Here is a 23,933-nt window from a genome sequence, read left to right on the forward strand (position 1 = left end):
CCATGTGTAAAATAGATAGCTAGTGGGAAGCTGCTGTATAGCGCAGGGAGATCAGCTCAGTGCTTTGTGATGACCTAGAGGGGTGGGATGGGGAGGGAGGGAGGGAGGCTTATGAGGGAGAGGATATAGGTATACATATAGCTGATTCACTTTGTTGTACAGCAGAAACTAACACAACAATGTAAAGCAATTATAATCCAATAAAGATATTAAAATAAATAAATAAAAATTTAAAAAAGAGAGAGAAAGGTGAAGTGGAGGTGAACTGAAGCAACCCAGCTGACAGGCAGCACCAAGGCTCCCAGTGTTATGAGTGAAGCCACCTTGGACATTAGAGCCTTCCCAGCCCCAGTCGAGCACAGCTGCATGAGTGAGCTTAGCCAGCAGTGTGCAGAGCAGAGATAAGCTGTCTCTGCTGAGTCCTGCCAGGATTTCTTGACCCACAGACTTTTACACAATAAATGGTGTTGTTTTAAGGCACTAGGTTTTGGGGCGGCTTGTGATGCAGCCATCTAATAAGCCATCTCTTTCCCTTACCTCCTCATCTCTATTACTCAACTGCATTCCAGATCTCATCTGTCTGGGTGTTTTTAGGAAGCCAGGAAACGATGCCCAGGTAGAAAATCCTCCCTGGAGCCAAAATGGGCCAGCAGGCTTGCTTCCTGCCCACATTTCCCAAGCCACTCTTGTCCCATTTCCACTTTGCTTTGCCTCAGATAAACTTTTAGGAACTTCCCCCATTTCTGATTTATTCTGCAACACCTCTGTCTCGTAATAGCAAGGGCACTACCATATTCAGCTTGGATCTTCCCTCAGAGACCCTAAAATCACAATTTGCATATGGTTATTTTTGAGCATGAGAAAGATCTGGAAATGTGCATATGTATATCTGTATGCACATACTTATTTTTATTTGTATGCCCTAGGTCTCAACCAAGTCAAAATTATATTTAATTCTATATATATATTTGAATAATACAACCTAGATGTCTACCTCTTTATATGTCTCCAAGTACCAACTAATAATGTACCAATTTCTGACAAAAAGCCCCTTTTAATTCTCTATAAAAGATTCTTTAACCCAATTTGATTTATTCAGTATTCACAATATGAATATGAATTGACCTGGAGAGATTATTCAGCGTTTTTAAGAGATCTAAACTGTTTCCAATAGCAACCAGAGAATCAGCTTGACATTTCAGACTATGAAAACCTTAGAGTTCATCCATATGATGAGCCCAGCAGAGAACTGGCTGGTTTATGCATTTTAATCATTGATAATTTGGGTGGTTGCTGAGGAGAAGACTTTAATGTGAGGAACTTGGAGAGTGTCCCACGGAGAGTTGCCAAGGTAATTAAAACAGCCTTGTAAATCAGTTTTAAGAATATGCCAGGCTGCCCAAGTGACCATCAGCCTGTCTGACCCTCCCCTCCCCTCCCCTGGCCACCCCCATCTATTCGTCAGACGTTCTCAGCCTTAATTGAAATTGGCAACACAGTGATGACCAAAATGTGCCATGGTTTATACAGCACATACTACTTCATAATCTCATAGGGAATGTGATACGAGATGATGAGATAAGTCGTTTACACCCTGCCGACTTTCTGAAAGTGTGTTACATAGCCTACATTAAAAAAATGCAATGAGAATTAACACAAGGTAATAGCCAGGCTTGGGCGTTTTTAAATGTATATAGGAGAAGGTAAAGAAGTAGAAATTAAATCCCCAAAAATGCTAAATGGAGAAACCTAGGATATGTGGATATAAATGTAGCCTTGACAATATAGCATTGAAGAGAGATGGTGGGAGGGGAAGGAGAAAGCACACTCAGAGTGGGATGAAGGAGTTGGAGGAAGAGATAGTGGAAGCAGAGTGCTGACATATACTGGGTTCCAGTCTCCATATAGTGAGCTGCTCTAGAGCTTTCGCGTGTCTCATGTAATCTTCATGGGTTTTGAGGAGAACATTGAGACTCAGAGCTGGAGTCTCACCCAAAGTCTCACAACCAGAAAGTGATGGAATATTATGCCTAACTAACCTAAAGCTGTATGACTCCAAAGCCAGTACTCCTTCTGCCCCCAAATTCTCAGTCAACAAGGAATTTATTTAAGGGCACTAAACAATAGAATAAATAGTCTTATGCAAAGCAGTTAATTCATGCATGCAAGGGTGGGTCTATTTTCAGAAGTCAAGTATGTTGTAGTGGTGAGGCATTTGTACACAGTGGTTAAGGGCACAAGATCCAGAATAGGCAAAAAAAAATTTTTTTGAATCTTAGTTGCATCACTTCCTAGCTGTGTGATCTTTGGCAATTTACTACACCTCTTGGACCTTCACTTTCCCCATCAGAAAAGTGAGAACAGTTATGCCTAGTTGATTGGATGTTGAAAGGATGACACAACACAATACAGAATGCTTAATAAAGAGCTCTGAACACAGAACTTAATACATGTAAACTATAATAATCTATTTTATTCTCATTCCTATATAGATGATTATTAAAATGATTTTTAATAATTTTAATGATTTTTTTTCTTTTGTTAAAGCAGCTTTATTGAGGGGTAATTTACATACCACAAAATTCCCTCATTTTATACCTACAACTCAATACTTTTTATTAAATTACAGAATTATACAGCCATCACCACAATCTAATATGAAACATTTCCACCATTCCAAAAAGAAATCTCATGCCATTTGTGTTCATCTCCATTCCCACCACCAGCCCCAGGGAACCACAAATCTTCTTTTTCTCCCTACCCTTATTCTAGCTTGGAACAAAGGTCAACACTATTGGGCTTACCTGGTGGCGCAGTGGTTGAGAGTCCGCCTGCCGATGCAGGGGACACGGGTTCGTGCCCCAGTCCGGGAAGATCCCACATGCCACGGAGCGGCTGGGCCCGTGAACCATGGCCACTGAGCCTGCGCGTCCGGAGCCTGTGCTCCGCAATGGGAGAGGCCACAGCAGTGAGAGGCCCACGTACTGCAAAAAAAAAAAAAGGTCAACACTATTAAGAAAAATATTAATTAAATATTAATATTTTAAAATACAAGACTTAAAAAAATTTACAAAGAAAATCAGTTATATATTACTCTAAATGATCACTCAAAGTAGAAGGTGTAATATTGATGTTAAACCAAACTGACAATAGTGATTAAACCTTGCCAACGAAAGCTCATTATTCAGACAACATTTAGCAATAGGTCATAATGCAAATTCTCCTTTGAAAAAGATAAATATATATGTATACATGTGTTATTCTTCTAAATTTGTGTAACTCTTTACATTTTATAAGTAAAAAATGTTTTTGTTTAAAAACAGAAAATCAGTTATAAATACAATTGTCAAATCATTTTAATAATATGATATGGTGAAATATGTGCTTTATTACTAATGAATTAAATAACAAGATCTAGTGTTGGCTCCAATAACGACTATAATTTTAAAGTAATGATGAGTATTAGTGATAATTTGGGTATCTGCAACAAGTATGATATGAAAGATGATTTCTTTTTTTTTACTAGTCTAAATGGAATAGTTTTTATTGAGTGAAAAATTCTTTAAATTCTATGATGCTTTAGAATTTTCAAAAGTTTCACACACATAATTTAATATAATCCCATAATAACCCTTTTTATTTCCACTACCCTTATCTTGCCCCTTCCCTCCTCCTTCTCCCCACTGATAGCCACTAGTTCATTCTCTATAAGATGGCCATGATTTTACTGAAGTATTTACAGGTAAAATAACATGCTCTCTGGTATTTGCTTCAAAATACTTTAGCTTAAAAAGGGGACTGGAGAGAGTGGTGGGCTGGGATGGCCCCGCCGGGGCATGCGGTGCTCTGGTACGAGATGTTCAAAGAACACTGTAGGAAGAACACACTCCACAAAAGATACCCTCCTCTACACAGCACTGTATATATGCTGATGAGGAAGAATTCTCCAAACACTGCGAATCATCTATCCCCTCAACTCCTCAAGGAAAAGAAGCACAAAGAAGTTTGGACACTTCTGAAATTGAAGCAAGTGAAAACGAGTCTGTAAAAATTAGTGCAAAAAAGCCAGGAAGAAAACTCAAGCCCATTAGTGATGAATCTGAAAGCACTGAAGAAAGTGATATAAGAAGAAAAGTTAAACCAGCAGACAACATAATACACGACAACATGAAGCTGTTTCAGCTACAGCATCTTCAGAACTTTCAGAGAAACCAGCTGAATCAATCACGCCCCAAAAGATAGGACCCCTTAGTGCTGAGCTCTCTGTTGAAAAAGAGACCCTGGCAACAGAAAGTCAACTGAAAACTCAGAAAAAGATGTTTTGTGTCAAAAGGAAGAAACCAAGAAGTGGAGTCACAGATTTGGATACTTCCGACTGTGTACCTATTTGGTGTTTAAAAGAAAACCAGTGACATCATGGAGTTAGATGTTGTTTTGTCTGCATTTGAGAGCATCCCCTTAGAGTATAAACAAAAAATAGACTCAGAATTTGTAAGGAAGCCATCAACAAATTTCATTCTAATTTGAAAGAAGAACTCACCGAACTGCTTAAAGAAATCCAGATGTTGAAAACTCTGAAAAGGAAGAACGCTAAGATGATCTCAGATATCGAAAAGAAAAGGCAACTTTTGTTTTGTCTTTTTGTGTTTGTTTTTTTCTAATTTCTAACTTGCCTTTTATTTTTCTTTCTTTCTTTCTATTTGGCTGCATTGGGTCTTCGTTGCTATGCACAGGCTTCAGTAGTTGTGGCTCGTGGGCTCTAGAGCGCAGGCTCAGTAGTTGTGGTGCACAGGCTTAGTTGCTCTACAGCATGTGGGATCTTCCCAGACCAGGGCTCGAACCCATGTCACCTACACTGGCAGTCAGATTCTTAACCACTGCACCACCAGGGAAGCCTGGGAACCCATTTTTAAAAGGTAGAATTTAAGACATCCAGTTCCCTTTAGCATTTTCTCACAAGCATGAGTAGAGATACGACCAACATTTCTAGGATCTATGTAATGAGCTGCAGCCAATAGAATAGTCTCGTTTCTGTTTCATCCAAATTCTGCAGTTTACTCAGTTATTGCCTGTGGCTCCTTGCATAAATAGATCTGGGGATATTTGTCTCCAGTTAAATTATTTTATGAAACTTGAAATTACCTTCAGTATTAGTGTTATCTTTCTTTGAGAAATCAACTGCCAAATAACAAAGAAAATTTTAGCTAAACCTCATCTTACTTACAGATTTCAGCCAGAAAAGGGTTTTCCACATTTAGTACCAACCCCACCCACCTGTTCTCTATCCCTTTTGTAGATAGAACCCATAAAAGGTAAAATCCAAGTACTCTATGAAGAAATAATGTATTCTAAAGAGAAATAGACTCACAGACATAGAAAACAAACTTATGGTTACCAAAGGGGAAAAGGGTAGGGAGAGGGATAAATTAGTAGGAGTTTGGGATTAGCAGATACAAACTACTATATGAAAAATAGATAAATAACAAGGACCCACTTAAAGCACAGGGAACTATATTCAATATCTTGTAATAACCTATAATGGAAAAGAGTCTGAAATTTATATATATATATGTATAACTGAATCATTTTTCTGTATACTTGAAACTATCACAACATTGTAAATCAACTAACTATATTTCAATTAAAAAAAAGAAATAATGTATTCTTCCATGAAAATTCTATGTACATAAATTCTTTGGTCCTTCCCTTTTTTTCCCTCACAGATATAGCGGAAGCCCAGAGATGTTTAGATTTTTTCCCTTCGTCTGCGGTTACCTTCATGGTTGCTTGTGATTGAAAGCTTTCCAAAACCCACTTGGGCCTCTGAGCAGCACTCCAGCAACTGCACGTTAACCTGAGTAACTAGAGACTACAGCTAACAGACCTCACACCTGTGTTTTCCCCACTGCCAGCCTTTCACACCCACACCTTGTTACTAAAGCAATTTAGAGAACTGTATTCTGAAAAGAAAATTTTTTACATGTTATTTTTCCTTTCTAGATGTCTCACTTCAATTAGATAGGACATTGTTCTCCCCTTACCAGGCTGATTAACCCCTGGTGCTGCCCCATCTGTGTATGTGTGTGCTCCATTTTTCCATTTATCAGCCTTTGGTTGCACTTATCCACTGGCCTGTCTATTGTTCCTTCTAGACAAAGAGTTTCTTCAAGGCAAGGGTCATCTCTCACATGCTTCTAAATCACTAAGCATCTGACACAATGCCTGGTGCACAGGAAATATTCAAAAATTGGTGATGAACACATGGCCCATACTACATTCTGTCCAGTGGGTAAAACCACGTCTGACACCTAAGTATTTCCACGTCAGCTTTGCTATTCTTAACTTCAATAACTGCTATGTGCCTAAATATGGATATAAAGTACATATTTATATTGCTCAGTTGGCCCTTTCCATCTGTCTTCTGTTCTAGGAAATTTCCTTTATTTCTCTGAGTATATCCTTCATTCCAGTTCTCATTCCAAGAGACTACCTTTTCTCCTAAAACTCCCATTAATTGAATGTTACACCTTCTAAATCTGTCCTCTCTCTTTCTCTCTCTCTCTCCTGACATCATATTCATACTTTCCATTTTTTATCTCTTTGTGCTGTGTTCTAAGAGAAATTTCTTCAGCTTGGGTTCTCAGTGGTATCCACTGGTTCATCTATTAAATTTTTTCCGATACTATATTTCTAACTTACATGCAGTGAAATGTGCAGATTTTAAGTATAGAGTTTGATGAATTTTAACAAATGTATATATCCACCTTTATATCCAAGAACTCAATTTATTACCCACAGATCCATGCTGAAAGAATGATGAGAAAACAAACTTCAGAAAAAAGAAAATAAATCTCAGAGGAATAGATAAATGCATGAACTATTAGAAAAATTTATTCTTAAGTCTAAATAATTGTTTGTTAAAATATTCAAAATAATCTGAAACTAAAATTTCAGTTGAAATCAAGATGGGAGATGGAGAGGGACTTCCCTGGTGGTCCAGTGGTTAAGACTCCACGCTTCCACTGCAGGGGGCATGGGTTCAATCCCTGGTTGGAGAAATAAGATCCCACATTTCATGGGGCATGACCAAAATAAAATGTGCAAATAAAAATGTGTTAAAAAAAAAGATGGGGGGCTTCCCTGGTGGCACAGTGGTTGAGAGTCCGCCTGCCGATGCAGGGGACACGGGTTCGTGCCCCAGTCTGGGAGGATCCCACATGCCACGGAGAGGCTGGGCCCGTGAGCCATGGCCGCTGAGCCTGCGTGTCCGGAGCCTGTGCTCCACAACGGGAGAGGCCACAACAGTGAGAGGCCTGCGTACTGGAAAAAAAAAAAAAAAGATGGGAGGTGGAGAAAGGAGAGGAAGCAGAAGACATAAAAGCATGCTACATTTTTTGTATTGTTTAAAGGAATGCTACAGAGATACTACTTAACTGCAGACATTAGAACAATGCATTTAATATGGAGACACAAAAGACCCCAAAGAGCCAAAGCAGTCTTGAGGGAAAAAAACGGAACTGGAGGAATCAGACTCACTGCCTTCAGACTATACTACAAAGCTACAGTAATCAAGACAATATGGTACTGGCACAAAAAGGGAAATATAGATCAAGGGAACAGGATAGAAATCCCAGAGATAAACCCACACACCTATGGTCAACTAATCTATGACAAAGGAGGCAAGGATATGCAATGGAGAAAAGACAGTCTCTTCAATAAGCGGTGCTCGGAAAACTGGACAGCTGCATGTAAAAGAATGAAATTAGAACACTCCCTAACACCATATACAAAAATAAACTCAAAATGGATTAGAGACCTAAACGTAAGACTGGACACTATAAAACTGTTAGAGGAAAACATAGGAAGAACACTCTTTGACATAAATCACAGCAAGATCTTTTTTGATCCACCTCCTAGAGTAATGGAAATAAAACTAAAAATGAACAAATGGGACCTACTGAAACTTAAAAGCTTTTGCAAAGCAAAAGAAACTACAAGCAAGATGAAAAAACATCCCTCAGAATGGGAGAAAATATTTGCAAACGAATCAACAGACAAAGGATTAATCTCCAAAATGTATAAACAGCTCATGCAGCTCAATATTAAGAAAACAAACAACCCAATCCAAAAATGAGCAGAAGACCTAAACAGACATTTATCCAAAGAAGACATACAGATGGCCAAGAAGCACATGAAAAGCTGCTCAACATCACTGATTATTAGAGAAATGCAAATCAAAACTACAATGAGGTATTACCTCACACCAGTTAGAATGGGCATCATCAGAAAATCTACAAACAAGTGCTGGCGAGGATGTGGAGGAAAGGCAACCCTCTTACACTGTTAGTGGGAATGTAAATTGATACAGCCACTATGGAGAACAGTCTGGACGTTCCTTAAAAAACTAAAAATAGAATTACCATATGACTCAGCAATCCCACTACTGGGCATATACCCAGAGAAAACCATAATTGAAAAAGACACATGCACCCCAATGTTCATTGCAGCACTATTTACAATAGCCAGGTCATGGAAGCAACCTAAATGCCCATCAACAGACAAATGGATAAAGAAAATGTGATACATATATACAATGGAATATTACTCAGCCATAAAAAGGAATGAAATTGGGTCATTTGTAGAGACGTGGATGAGTCTAGAGACTGTCATACAGAGTGAAGTAAGTCAGAAAGAGAAAAACAAATATCGTGTATTAACACATATATGTGGAACATAGAAAAATGGTACAGATGAACCGGTTTGCAGGGCAGAAATTGAGACACGGATGTAGAGAACAAGTGTATGGACACCAAGGGGGTAAAGTGGTGCGGGGGGGGGGGGGGGGGGTGTGATGAATTGGGAGATTGGGATTCTCATGTATACACTAATATGTATAAAATGGATAAGTAATAAGAACCTGCTGTATAAAAAAATAAAATAAAATTCAAAAAAAAAGAACAATACATTTAAGTGTGCATGTTAAAATCTAAAAGTAATCATAGTAGAGTAATGAAAAAGTGGACACCACATCAGAGCAGTTTGGTAAGGCCATTGTGAGAAGGTACTACTTGAGCTAAGACCCAAGGGGTGAGAAGGGTCCTGTGATGCAAAGATCTAGGGAAAGCATATTTTTAGGCAGAGGAAATAGCATGTGCAAATGTCTGGAGGCAGCAAAAGGATTGGTGTGTTTGAGAACCAGAGAGGATCCCAGTATAGCTGGAGTGCCAAACAAGAGTGAGAAAGAAGCACTTAAATCTGAAAGGTAAGAAAGAGTCAGACCATGCGAGGCCTTTACACAATGTTAAAGGGTTTGGATTTTATTCTAATTTTTGAGGGGTGACCCTGAAGTGAGTTTTGTTTGTTTGTTTGTTTTATTGACATGTAGTTGATTCACAATATTATATACATTTCAGGTGTACAACATAGTGATTCACAATTTTTAAAGGTTATAGTCCATTTAAAGTTATTGTAAAATATTGGCTGTATTCCCTGTGTTGTACAATATATCCTTGTAGCTTAATTACTTTATACATGGTAGTGTGTACCTGTTAATTCCCTCCCCTTATCTTGTCCCCTCCCCCTTCCCTCTCCCCACTGGTAACCACTAGTTTGTTCTCTATATCTGTGAGTCTGTTTCTTTCTTGCTGTATTCACTAGTTTGTTTCATTTTTTTTAGATTCCACATATAAGTGATATCATAGAGTATTTGTCTTTCTCTTGCAGTTCTCTGACGATTAGCATCTTTTCACATGCCTGTTAGCCATCTGCATGTCTTCTTTGGAAAAATGTCTATTCAGTTCTTCTGCCCATTTTTTAATTGGGTTGTTTGTTTTTTTGATATCGAGTTATGTGAGCTGTTTATAGATTTTGGATATTAGCCCCTTATCAGTCATATCATTTGCAAATATTTTCTCCCATTCAGTAGGTTGTCTTTTCATATTGTTGATGTTTTCCTTTGCTGTGAAAAAGCTTTTAAGTTTAATTAGGTCCCATTTGTTTATTCTTGTTTTTGTTTCTTTTGCCTTTGAAAACAAAAAAAATATTGCTACAGTATATGTCAAAGAGTGTTCTCCTTTGTTTCTTCTAGAAGTTGTATGGTTTCAGGTCTTACATTTAGGTCTTTAATCCATTTTGAGTTTATTTTTGTTTATACTATTAGAGAATGTTCTAAATTCATTCTTTTACATGTAGCTGTCCAGTTTTCCCAGCACCATTTGTTGAGGAGACTGTCTTTTCTCCATTGTACATTCTTGCCTCCTTTGTCATAGATTAATTGACCATAAGTGAATGTGTTATAAAATCATTATGGAGAACAAGTTTCAAAGAAAGAAAAGTGGAATCCAAGAGGCTAAGTCAGAGGTGATGGAGATTGGATTGGGAAATGGCAATGGAGATAGAAATGAATGGATCGGGGGAAAATTTTAGAGGGAACACTGACAGCCTCTGGTGGTGATGGGCTGGACCTGAGGGTGAGGGAAAGGAGAAAGTTAAAGATGGTTCCCAGGCTTCTGGGTTTTACAATCAGGTGAATTGTTTTTACAGTTGGGTAAATGGTTTCTATAATTGAGTGAGTGGATTTTATAATTGTGTGGCCCTTACTGAGTAGGGAAAGTAATTTGTCTGAGAAGAGAACAAGGAGTGAAGACCACAGGCCTCCTTTACATGCATCCAGATGCCCTTTTAGATGCCCACGTGCAGGTGTCTGTCCACAAACCTGAGGTTCTTTTTTTTTATTGAAGTATAGTTGATTTACGATGTTATGTTAGTTTCAGGTGTACAGCAAAGTGATTCAGTTATATATATGTATATATATTTTTTATATATAAATATATATACATATATATTCTTTTTCAGATTATTTTCCATTATAGTTTTTTATAAGATATTGAATATAGTTCCCTGTGTTATACAGTTGGACCTGTTGTTTATCTATTTCATACATATTAGTGTGTATCTGCTAATCCCAAACTCCTCCTTTATCCCTCCCCTACCCACATTCCCCTTTGGTAACCATAAGTTTGTTTTCTGTGTCTGTGAGTTTATTTCTGTTTTGTAAATAAGTTCATTTCTATCATTTTTTAGCTTTGACGTATAAGCAATTCCCATGTGTTCCTCTACCAACATGGAAACATCAACTTTTATTTCCCTGAATACCAAACTACATTCTTATGAGCTCTGAACACGCAGAGTACAAGATACTCTGTTCATTTGGTAGAAATGGCATTCCTCCCCCAAAAGGCACTAATATCTTTACCAGGGGTTGATGCACAAACTTGAATAGAAAAAATGATTTCCACAACATCCACCTGAAGTTTAGCACTTCCTTCAATTCTGAATATAGGCAAAAAACTGCAGTATTATTTGCTATACCTGTGACTGTGTTACAAATACAATTACAAATATTTTCCTATCACGTCAGAGGTGTTCCAAGTATCTCAAAATGTTATTTATGCTCATCATTACTTTGAAATATGCCAGTTATTTGACCTGACACTAGATCTTTTTATTTAATGTGCTATTAAATAATATGATATTTAATATCACAATATTTTAAAGATTTGATAATTTTTTTCAGTATAATTGGTTTTCTTTGTAATCCCATGCATTTTATTTTATGCATTTAAAAAACATTATTCTGAGAAGAAACCCACAAGGTTCATCAGACTCTAAAGTTTGTCAAGTGCTTAAAACATGCCCAGTTCCTATTAGCACTACATAAGTTTTAATTAAACAAATAAATTTCATGGGTTACTGGTGGGAGGGGGTTACAGAGTCATGGACTGGGAAGGCTAGGAATGGAGAAAAGCAAGTGAGAAAGGAAACAGGAAAAATATAATTTCACTAAATAAAATCCCAATATGTGTGATATGATCCCACTAATGCCTGTTTATATAATTTTATGCTTATTTATAAAGCAAAATTGTAAAACAATGAGCACATTTTAAATCTCATAAGTGTTGGAAGTCATTTTCCTAACACTGTCTTCAGAGTTCAAAGATAAAATAATAAAAAGCCAGAGTTAAGGCATCTGCAGAAAGACCAAACATAGCAAATTCAACCACTGAGACTATACACCCTGCCTTTCTCTGAGTGTAGAACCAGTCCCAAGTTAATGAATTTCAGGAGATTTTCATTAAAAAGTAAGACAGGTGAGAATTTAAAGAAAACATTATCATCTGTTCTGTGAAAATCTCTTTCAAAAAACTTACGGTTTCTTGGCAGTTCACTTGAGAACAACAACAAAAAAGAGGCAAATAATGTGTTATAAGATATATTATGAGAAAGCCAGGCCACACCTTCAGAGTCCACCAGGGTCCTTCCCCAGGATCCCCATCACCCACAGACCTCCTGGCATGGGTGACGCTCTCTGATCTCACCATGCCTGAGGACTATTCCCTTTCAGTCAGTTAAGTCCAAAGTGAGCCTCAGTCTTTCCGGGTTATCCTTCTTGCAAAGAGGAGAGTCATAGGTTACCAGGGGTCCCCAACCCCTGGGATCTAATACCTGATGATCTGAGGTGGAGCTGATGTAATAATAATAGAAATAAAGTGCACAATAAATGTAATGCGCTTGAATCACCCCGAAACCATCCCCAACCCATAGTCCTTGGAAAAATTGTCTTCCATGAAAACGGTCCCTGGTGCCAAAAATGTTGGGGACCGCTGGACTATAGGCAGCATCCACTAAGTATGTAGGCATACTGTAGGCACCATCCACTAAGCTTCCATCTACCCTCAATCCATTTTTCTTACTGAAGCCAAAATCATTGTTTCTAAACACAAATGTGATTCTCTCAAACTCTCCCTCCAAAAACCTTTTAGTCTCCCCCATTTCTCTTTGGATCTGGACAAAACTCCTTCATGTGGCTCCAACGCCCTGCGCGGTCTCACCTGAGCCCACCTCTCCAGCCTGACTCACCACCATGTTCCCTGCATCTGTGCTCTGCACACCCGGCCCTCCGGTCCCCTGACCTCCCTGAGCCTCCCTCTCCTTGGGGCCCTTTGCATGTGCTCATGCCTCTGACTGGAATGTCCTCCCACCTCCTCACCAAGGTAGAGCCTGTGAATCTTTGAGACCCAACCTCCATCCCAGTTTCTTCATACTTTAGCCTCTCTGAGATTAGAGTGTGTCCTACAAGTAAGTGGAGTCTTGTGAGTACTGTTGGCCCAGATGCAAGTCAATTCTTCCAACATTTTGCCTCTGCCAGTCATCTCAGGGAATTACCAGTCTGAAATCATTTTAAATTCTCTCCTTGAGTTTTGGGACATATTACTGAAGTGAATTCAGATGGAGAACACTTAAGCACTGACTTGACGTTGAAATTCTCGGGAGAGTTTTCTTTTCCTCCTTCAGCTCAGTGCCGACATTGAGACAAGTAAATTTCCTTGCTGTCCCTTTCCGTGAGATCATTTATTTCTCACTTGCCCTTTTATTGCGGGGGGCATCCCAGCTTCATGTGGAGGTTCCCTTTTAGGAATTCCATTGTGGATGAGTTTTTTCTCAGTGGTACTTAGAATAACCATGCATCATATAAAAACTGCCTCTAAGTTTCGATGAAATACAGAGGTTCAAATTCCCCAGTTAGAGGCTTTCCTGGTATTCTGTATGGCTCCAGTTTTCCCACCTGTCACAGCGTAACTTCAGCTTTGTTTCTATGTGTGGTTAAATCTACCTCCCTTTCTAAACCATAAGCTCTGTGAGGACTGAGACATGAGACTATATTTTTTTCATCATGGCAATTCTAGAGTCTTCTAAATATTTTTCCAGCTCATACACCCTTTGAGCTACTTCATGCAGTTCTGGGAACAGAACTGTGGCAGATTCAAAGCCCAAACTGGGGCCATGATTTCCACGTTCTTGGTACATGGAGGCTTTCTACTTTCTGCAGATTAGAACCTCCCAAAGTTTCCCAGCTTGGCTAGAACTTACTGTTCACTCCTCAAACCCGAATCCCCTGAAAGCTAAGTTCTCGCCTTTGTCAGTTAACACAGCTTTATGAATTCTTCCAAAAAGGAAAAAATGAGCCCAGTTCTCCCTCCTTGCTTCCCCATTCCATTATAAAACTAATCATATTCAGATAATTGCACCAGCTCCTCCTTCAGACATCATATAATAAGGTAATGCTTATGGGTATAAAAATCATTTAATACATTAATGCATTTTTTCAAGTTTGACATTATTTACTAAAATCTTTATTACCCAAAGCATGGAGTGAAAAGGAAGGATGGAGTCAGTTAATACTAATAAGGATTTATTTACTAGTTTTTCCTGTTAGGAAGTAAAGATGACTACCATTTCCTTTCAAATAAAGAAAAGCAAATGGGTTTCCTAGGACAGAGTTGATGATCCAGGAATCATCTTGCATAATAATAATAGTTATTTGCTTGGGGCTTACCACAAACGGTAAATGCTACTATTGTGTCTTTTAACAAATGGGGAAATCATAGCTTGGAATGGTTAATACTTGCCCACAGGGTCATAAATCTACAAAGTGATGGACATAAGATTTGAACTCTGGTAGTCAAATGCCTCTTAGTGAAGGAATGAATTTCAAAGCAGAAAATGATGGCTGGTTTCTCATTGCAATGAAAACGTATTCCCTTTAAACCTTAAAATAACTTGTCTGTTCATAAATGTAGGTAATTGTGATACACTTTGGGAGGATGTGGCCTTAAAACACAGCTTCTACCTCCATATATATGCTGGAAAATTTAGTTGTAAGTATTGATTAGTCAGAAGCCATTTCCTTCACAGTCAAGACCATTTTAAATCTTCTTTTTTTTTTTTTTTTTTTTTTGTGGTACGCGGGCCTCTCACTGTTGTGGCCTCTCCCGTTGCGGAGCACAGGCCCCAGACGCGCAGGCTCAGCGGCCATGGCTCACCGGCCCAGCCGCTCCACGGCATGTGGGATCTTCCCAGACAGGGGCACGAACCCGTGTCCCCTGCATTGGCAGGCGGACTCTCAACCACTGAGCCACCAGCGAAGCCCTAAATCTTCTGAAAGAAATAAACATTGAATTCTAAAGTCCCTTATTTACATAGCGATTATGCATATTTACTTGCCATTTATGACTTTTTTTTTTTTGGCCAGTATATAGTAGACATTTATTAAATGCTGCATTGATTGGATGAATGGATGAATGGATGGATGGATGGATGGATGGATAGATGATGGATGGATAGATGATGGATGGATGAATGGGTAGATGGATGCATTGATAGATGGATGGATATCTGGATGAATACATGGATGGATAGATGATGAATGGATATATGGGTGGATGGATATCATGGACTCTGTCTTGGGCACCTGGGTAAGATCTACTCTGACTGGGTGTTTTGATCCTTGGCTCTTTCAGTTCTCTTTTGGTGCCTAATAAGCTACTCCAAAACTTGGTTAAAAAATTAACAATTTATTATTTCTCATGATTCTGTGCGTTAACTAAGCTCAGCTGGGTGGTTTTTCTGCTCCACGTGTTGTTGGCTGGATCACTCATGTGGCTGCATTCAGCTAGGAGCTGGGCTGGGCTGCCTTGGTGTTCCTCCCTGTGGTTTATCTCTCAGTGATGTATCTCATCCTCTAGGCATTCTCCAAATGGCCTTGCATGTGCAGCAGAATATCCCGGACATCCATTCAGCATGGCAGCTGGGTTCTACGAGAGAGAATTCCAAGAGGACCAGCCCCCAAATGCAAACACTTACCAATAGTCATATGGTCACACCCAGACTCACTGTGGGAGGGGGTCACAGAGAACATGAATCCAGGAGCTGTGATTCATTTAAGCCACTGTGTAAGAGTCTATCTCATTGGCTAACTTGCTGCCCCTTCCTATCTCTTTGGATATGAACTGGTCTAGAAAAGTGGAGTTGTAATAGTCAGAATGCTTTTAGTTAAATGTAATGAAACTCAAACAAACTAAAGCAAAAACAAAGTAAATTGGCTCATGTAACTGTAATCAAGCATAGCTGGAACTAGGTGCTCAAATATTGTATTCAGGACTCTCTCTCCCTCTAACTCTTGGCTCTACTTCATTCCATGTTAGCTTTATTTCCTAAAAGCCAGTTACCATATAATGAAAAAATCCCCAATGATCCGTATTTAATTTGTCTTCATACCTTACAACCTCAGAAGGTGAGAGATCTCTTATGACTTTAATTTCCCAAAAGAGACTATTTGCCCAGAGTCCCCAGACAGGGAGGAGAGTTCTTGCCACATCAGTGGGTCTGTGGAAAGGATCCCTTTAGTCCCTTTTTCACTAAAAGAACAGCTGTTCAAGTCGTTAACACTGCATAACAAATCACTAAATTTTAAGTGACTTAAAATAACATAAATGATCATTTTCTTATCTCATGTGGGTGAGAAATTTGACACTGGCTCTATGGGCGGTTCTGGCTCAATATCTCTGAAGCATTTGCAGTGCTAGGTGACTGGAGCTGGAAGTGGGGTGGGGAGGTGGGGTGGAGGCCAGCAGGAGCCGATGGGCGCTGGCCAGGCATCGCTCTAAGAGTAGTTCCAGGGCTTCTCCAAGTGGTCTCTCCACATGCGATAATTTGGCCTTCTTCATGGCACGGTGGCCTCGGGGCAGTTGGACAGCTTCCATGGCAGCACAGGCCCCCAGCAAGAGTGTTCCAACCAGCACCTGGAAGATGCACCACCTTTTCTGACCGAGACCTGGAAATCATGGAACATCACTTCCACTGACCAATTCTATTGGTTAAAAGTGAGACATAAGAGATTCAAGGGAAGGGGAATTAGATTCCACCTTTGATGAAGGAGGGGCACATTTCTACAAAACCATGTGGACTGAGAAATATTCTTATGACCCTCTCTGGAGAATGCAGTCTGTCACAGCAGCCCTTACAGAGCCCTGGCTGGGTGTAAAGAGCTTCAGTTCTGATGTGTATACCACACAGGCCTAGGTTATCAGGATATCATGCTGCAGACATGTTTCTCTAACTTCAAATTACCTTTGCTTTAAATGAAGTACCCACAGATTTCCATCTCTTTTTTTAAAGGTATGATTTAGTTCTGCTGTTGTTCTTGTATTTTACCCATCAGGTCCATGTGTTAGTAATGGGAGGAAAACAGTGTTACTCCAGTCCCCATGCCCAAAACTAGATTTCAGCTCTGTTCCTAATCTCTGAAACTTCAGTCTTATTCAGCAAAAATCTCCACCAAATTTAAATCAGGTTATTCTTTATTTTTTAACTTGAGAGAATAAAGCATATGAAACTCTTGGCTTTTCTTTTTAGTTCTCTTGTCAAAAGTGAATCCAGATATAAGGAGTAGACGAGTTTTGAGCAAAACAGAGTCACACAAAAAATAAGAGAAAGTCTTGAAAGCAAGCAGAGAGAAAAGACATATGGCCTACAAATAAACAATAATTAGTCAGAAAGCAGTTATTTCTAAAGTAACAATGTAAACTAAAATACAGTGAATATTGCCAACATGCTGAGTGACAGTAATTATCAAATTGTCAGGCAAACTTCCACATCCAACTAAAACATGTGATTGAAAATAAAAATGCGATTGAGGGTATGACCAAGGTGGCAGAGTAGGAAGACCCTGAACTCACCTCCTCTGCAGGCACACCAAAATTACAACTTACAGAGCAACTGTCTATGAGAACGACCAGAAAAGATTTTCCAAAACTGAACATATAAAGAAGGAACCACAATGAGATGGGTAGTGGCGGCAGAGACACAGTTTAGTCAGGACCCACACCCCTGAGTGGGTGACCCCAAAACAGGAGAAATATCACAATTGCAGAGGTTCTCCCCAAGAAGTGAGCAGCCCCAGCCTCATACTGGGCTCCCTGGCCAGGAGTCCTGCACCAGGAAGACAAACCCCCAAAACGTCTGGCTTTGAAAACTAGTAGGGCTTATGTTTGGGAGCCAGAGTACTATAAGATACACATGCACACGCAAAACCTCACATGTTCTGAGTCCTGACGCAGAGGCAGTAATTGGAAAGAAGTCTGGGTCAGACCCACTTGCTGACCTTAGAGATCCTGCCAGAGGGGCAGGAGGCAACTGGGACTCCCCCTGGGGATGAAGACACTGGTGGCAGCCATGTCGGGGAGTTAACTCTACCGCAATGATGCCAGCACTGGCGCATGCCATTTTGGAATCTACCATCTAGCCTATTAGCGCCAGAGGCATACTCGCCCACCAGCAAACCAGCACTAGCCTCGCACCGCTCTGGGGCATGCAGGCAGCCTCATAGCAACATGGCCCCACCCGCCAGCAGGCCCTCAGTGGATGGCGGGAGGTTGGAGCCTGGATTTTCATTGTTGGAGTGGGTGGCTATAGATAAGCAAGGAACGAGGTCTAGAATGAACCATGCGGTAATGGAATCAGAGACATCCACGTGCCACAGGGTTCATTGCAGCACTATTTACAATAGCCAGGACATGAAAGCAACCTAAGTGTCCATCAACAGATGAATGGATAAAGAAGATGTGGCACATATATACAATGGAATATTACTCAGCCATAAAAAGAAACGAAATTGAGTTATTTGTAGTGAGGTGGATGGACCTAGAGACTGTCATACAGAGTGAAGTAAGCCAGAAAGAGAAAAACAGATACCGTATGCTGACACATATATATGGAATCTTAAAAGAATTAAAAATGGTCATGAAGAATCTAGCAGCAAGATGGGAATAAAGACGCAGACCTACTAGAGAATGGACTTGAGGACACGGGGAGGGGGAAGGTTAAGCTGGGACAAAGTGAGAGAGTGACATGGACATATATACACTACCAAACGTAAAATAGATAGCTAGTGGGAAGCAGCTGCATAGCACAGGGAGATCAGCTCGGTGCTTTGTGACCACCTAGAGGGGTGGGATAGGGAGGGTGGGAGGGAGGGAGATGCAAGAGGGAGGAGATATGGGGACATATGTATACGTGTAGCTGATTCACTTTGTTATACAGCAGAAACTAACACACCATTGTAAAGCAACTATATTCCAATAAAGATGTTAAAAAAAAAGGAGTCAGAGACATCAATATAAACTCATGTTTAGCTTAATGTAGATACAAATATTTATACATAGAAATATTTGCAGATATGTGTATATACATGGATTAATATTCACACGTATATTTGCTTGCTCTATCAGCCAAGAGGGCACAGAAGCAAAGATACCCCTGTAGCAACTAACACACTTAGTGCCCAGAACTTGGTTTCCCGTAGCATTCTCTACTAAAAGGGCTGGTTAGGGCTCCTTAGAGAAATGGCTAATTCTATGACTGGAGCAGAAAATATACAAGATGAGCCTGGAGCATCTTATAGTGCCAGAAAATTCAAAAGTGCTAAAAACAAACAAACAAACAAAAAACCACACTGGAATGTTTTGAGCAACAAAATTAAATAGCATGGGGTTATAACCCAAAGTATAGAGTAAATATCTATGATATAAATAAATGATGAAATAGACTATAAATGGGGGGTGATAGACAAATCTCCCATGCAGAAGAATTGCAAATAATTTATGTAGACACTCCACTCTCAGAGAGGTAGAACATAACCTCCCACTTAAGTGTGGGCTGCACATGGTGACTGCCTGCCATAGAGAACAGTATGGAAAAGGGGAAGAAAGAGTAACTTGACAGTAGAGAAACTTGAAAACACTACCTTAGCCAAGTGATCAAGGCCAACATCAACAGTGATAAATAATGTTGAGGGTATGTTCCTTAGATGTGATGTGATGAGGATAACCCTTTACCTCTGTGGTCTTCCCCCCAGAACACATAACTGCAGTCTAACCATGAGGGAAAAAATCAGACAATTCTCAATTGAGGGATATTCTACAAAATACCTGACTAGCACTACTCAAAACTGTCCAGGTCATCAGAAACAAGTAATGTCTGAGAAACTATTATCATAGCCAAGAGGAGCCTAAGGAAACATGACAACTAAATGGAATGTGGTGTCCTGGATGGGATCCTGGGGCAGAAAAAGGACATTAGGTAAAAACAAAGAGATCTGAATAAAGTGTGGATTTTAGTTAATGATACTGTATCAGTATTGGTTCATTCATTGTAATGGACCTTAATTAATTATTAAGAAGTTAATAATAAGGGAATCAGTGCGGGGAACTATCTTCACAATTTTTCTGTAAACCTAATACTGTTCTAAAATTAAAATTTTATTTTTAAAAATAATGTGAATGCTACCCAAAGAGAAGGAATGCATGCACGCCTGAGCAGAGAGCAGGCGTGTAAATAGTAAAAGAGCTATACCAACAGGGAGGGTGAATGGTGGACAGCTAGTACACATAAAACAAAGGCACAGAATTGCCAGAAAGCTTAACGCTTTGTCACTCCAAGTGTGACCTCTAACCAGCAACACTTTATCACGTGGAAACATCAGAAATGCAGAGTCTCAGGCCCTACCCCAACTTACTGAATAAGAATTTGCATTTTAACAAGCTCTACAGGTGATTTATGTACACTTTAAAATTTAAAAGGCACCAGCTTAATGACTATCAAATACAGATTGTCTGTTCATCCTCTGTCCTCCCCACACCCCACCTCTCCCCAGCAAAATTCTTTCACCTATAATAATACGGGTTTTCCTTTTCTTTTTATCTTTTAAAATTTGTTATACGATTTTTAAAGGTTACTTTTCATTTACAGTTACTACAAATATTGGCTATTTCCCCCGTGTTGTACAATACATCCTTCAGTTTATCTTACACCCAACAGTTTGTACCCCAATTTTCAACCCCGATATTGCCCCTCCCCCTTCCCTCTCCCCATCGATAACCACTGGTTTGTTCGGTATATCTGTGAGGCTGCTTCTTTTTTGTTATATTCACTAGTTTGTTGTCTTTTCTAGATTCCACATATAAGTGACCTCGTACAGTTCAATAATTCAGTTTTTCTGATAGACATCCTTTACTACAAAAGTCAATGAACTTACCAAGGATTCTAATTGTGAACATATTTCTAGCAGAACAAATTACAGGCTGGATCTCTGGACAAAGACAACACTTTTAGTCTTAATTTAAATTCTGTAGTAGTTAACTCTCCCTCAAACAACTTAGAGAATTGGTATGGGGAGTTCTTTTGTTAAAAGATAATTGTTTATTGATCGGTTTGAAGTATTGATATATGTAAGCTTACTCCAGAAGAGAAAGAAAAAGGCTTTCCCTCTGCCCAGATGAAGGTGTGTTCACCTCTATCTACAGAGTGGAAAATCAGGCAAAGTAATTACAGGTGGAATAAGGACTGTACACTCCAGATTACTCTCAGGAAACATTTCTGAGTCTAAATGTACTTTTTAATTATCTCTTCCAATAGCACCATGCTAATTGGCTAATTTGGAAATGATATGAGATCCCGTGTGCTTTAAAGAAAATCTGTTTGTTTATATATTTATTTGCACCTGAGACTGTCTTATTGCTGGCAGGACAAATGTTATTAAAACAGAATCACCTGCTTATTTTAACCAGATTTTTTTTTTTAACGAACATACATGAATTGGATTATCCCTAGGGTTTCAGGAGGAAGTATTGGCATTTTGAGTCATGGGAAATTGCCACTTAGCCAGGAAATAAATGAGCTTTAAAAAGATCCCATTATTTTTTACAAGGTTATTATTGTAAATGTTTCGTAATAGAAGAAATGCCCTTCAAGTTTACCCTCATTGTTGGTTTATGATTGGGGTGTTAACCTCTAAGGAGTCCAGCTCTTCACATCAAGCCACAGTGAGTTTTCATAAGTGGTTATTACATAAAATAAAATTACCCTTTATTGGTCCCCATAATATTTCCAACAAGTTCCTCCATTTGTTAGCTATTTTGTGAGGAAAATTTATTGAGTTTATTTGTCTGGGCTAGGAAACAGTGGCTTTTTAAAGTTTTTATGAGTTGAACATATTTTACTATTAACAAGACCATCCTGAACTCTGTAGAAACATGATTTAGGTGAAAACGTGGTGATATATTTGGGTATTTATTTATATTTCACATGAATATTTCACATTGCTGTACCTGTTTCACTAAGAGATGGAACTTCATGATCCAAACAGACTTTCCCTCTAGCTTACTATTGAAAATGTTCCTTTCCAGTCTAACTACTGCCGCTAAATAATGAAAGAAGAAACTGCTAGGATCACCCTGGATTTCAGAAAGTGCAGTGGTAAACAGTCTCCTCCCTCCAGCTTGACATTCTCCTTTTTTTCTGAAAGTATTATTGAACGGGCTGCTGCTCTTCTGCACTGTGGGCTGAACCTCATCGCGAAGTTTAGAAATGTTAGGGTGCCCCCTACCGTTGCAAATGGGGAAGCACGGTTCTTCGCTGTTGCATTCGGGGAACAGGATTCTTCCAAAAGGAGTACCTTAACCAAAGTTCACATAAGTGATGGTTAGTCACGTGGAAGGAAGGTAAAGAGGGAGGAAGGGAAATGGGAGGGAAGGAAGGGAGGGAGAGAGAAATAATAACCCTACCTAAGGATAAATTTAAAATTTTGGAGCAGAGCTACTTTAATGTTCAGCCTGGTCTAGAGATCCATCTAGAGATCCGTCCATGAAGGGGGCAGGGGATTTGAATATTACACCACCAAAAATATATGTGTATGTGCACTTTTCTAAAATGATAGTGTGTATCTTTCATCATATTTCAAAGGGATATGTAACCAGGGTCACTCTCTCTCTGCCACCTTCCCTGTCACCCTTTTTGGTAACGTCAACATCCCTGTAGGTGGTCTCCTACTTAACACCAGACTTCCCATTGTTTGAACTCCTCTCCTTCAGTGATCTTGTTCTCCAACCGATTTCAGTCACTCATGCCCATTGTCACACCCCAAACATTGTTACCAACAACCCTACCATCTCCAGGATCTCATGTGCAAGCGTTCCACTCTCTGATCACCGTCTCCTATTTTTCTAGCTTCTTTTCTGTGATACTTCTCCACAATTCTTGACCCACTGGAATGGTCCAATCCATTGACCCTGCCATTTTTCACTACCATTTCACTTCTGAACTTCCTCTTTACCCATCTTAGTTTCCGTGGTAATCACTAGAATCGTTTCCTAGCATGCGCTCAGCTCCTATATCCCCCCCACCACCACCATCTTATTCACCAGAAGAAATTCCTACCCTCGCTAAATCCAGAGCTCCACTTACTCCACGTCTGAAGTTCAGTGGTTGCATATGAAGAAAGTTATTAAGGAATCAGTGGAAGAATAACTGAGGCAGAAGAACGGAAAAGTGACCTGTAAGACAGAATGATGGAATTCATGGCTGTGGAACAGAATAAAGAAAAAAGAATGAAAAGAAATGAAGACAGCCTAAGAGACCTCTGGGACAACATTAAATGCAACAACATTTTCATTATAGGGGTCCCAGAAGGACAAGAGAGAGAGAAAGGACCAGAGAAAATATTTGAAGAGATTATAGTCGTAAACTTCCCTAACATGGGAAACGAAATAGCCACCCAAGTCAGGAAGTGCAGAGAGTCCCATACAGGATAAACCCAAGGAGAAACACGCCAAGACACATAGTAATCAAACTGGCAAAAATTAAAGACAAAGTATTGAAAGCAGCAAGGGAAAAACGACAAATAACATACAAGGGAACTCCCATAAGGTTAACAGCTGATTTCTCAGCAGAAACTCTACAAGCCAGAAGGGAGTGGTGTGATATACTTAAAGTGGTGAAAAGGAAGAACCTACAACTGAGATTACTCTACCCGGCAAGGATCTCATTCAGACTCAATAGAGAAATCAAAAGCTTTACAGACAAGCAAAAGCTAAGAGAATTCAGCACCACCAAACCAGCTCTACAACAAATGCTAAAGGAACTTCTCTAAGTGGGAAACACAAGAGAAGAAAAGGACCTACAAAAACAAACCCAAAACAATTAAGAAAATGGTCATAGGAACATACATATCGATAATTACCTTCAACATGAATGCATTA

General features: G+C 39.4%; 1 pseudogene; it reads left to right on the forward strand.

The window, feature by feature from the left end:
- The first annotated feature begins 3,836 nt into the window (after nucleotides 1-3,836).
- On the forward strand, nucleotides 3,837-22,382 carry LOC114890373 (annotated as a pseudogene).
- Nucleotides 22,383-23,933: the final 1,551 nt, after the last annotated feature.

The sequence above is a fragment of the Monodon monoceros genome, unplaced genomic scaffold (genome assembly GCF_005190385.1).
Source record: "Monodon monoceros isolate NGI ecotype Baffin Bay Population unplaced genomic scaffold, NGI_Narwhal_1 Super_Scaffold_11, whole genome shotgun sequence".
NCBI classification, from domain to species: Eukaryota; Metazoa; Chordata; class Mammalia; order Artiodactyla; family Monodontidae; genus Monodon; species Monodon monoceros.